Source organism: Protobothrops mucrosquamatus, unplaced genomic scaffold, assembly GCF_001527695.2.
Source record: "Protobothrops mucrosquamatus isolate PMUCROS unplaced genomic scaffold, P.Mucros_1.0 scaffold1930, whole genome shotgun sequence".
NCBI lineage: Eukaryota > Metazoa > Chordata > Lepidosauria > Squamata > Viperidae > Protobothrops > Protobothrops mucrosquamatus.
This window is the reverse complement of record NW_015388051.1, coordinates 11,490-11,975: the sequence shown is the minus strand read 5'-3', so window position 1 is coordinate 11,975 and position 486 is coordinate 11,490.

Genomic DNA, 486 nt, shown 5'->3' with positions numbered 1-486 from the left:
TGGTCCTCCTCCTCTTCCTCTTCCTCTTCCTCCTCTTCCTCGTCCTCCTCCTCCTCCTCTTCCTCCTCCTCCTCCTCCTCCTCTTCCTCCTCTTCCTCTTCCTCCTCCCCCACCATAGGAGTAGGGATGCTTTGCAACAACTTGAACAAAATGCTAATTGCTGAATGCACACACACACACACACACACACACACACACACACAGAGAGAGAGAGAATGGTCTCCGTGCCATTTTAAACTTGGAGGCCAAGGGGATTTTTTTTTTATTTCCACCCCATAATATGAACCTGTGAGGTCTGCTCTGGCTTGAAGTTTGCGCTGGAGGGTTATTTTCTCACCACATTGTATTCCACTTCTGCAGCGGGCAATTTCAGAAAAGCCTTGGAACTTCTGCATAAAAAATGGTGATCTTTTGGCCTTGAAAAAACAAGACCTTCTTCGGAGCAAAGCCAGGCTGGAAATCCACATTTCCCTTGCTAAACAAAGG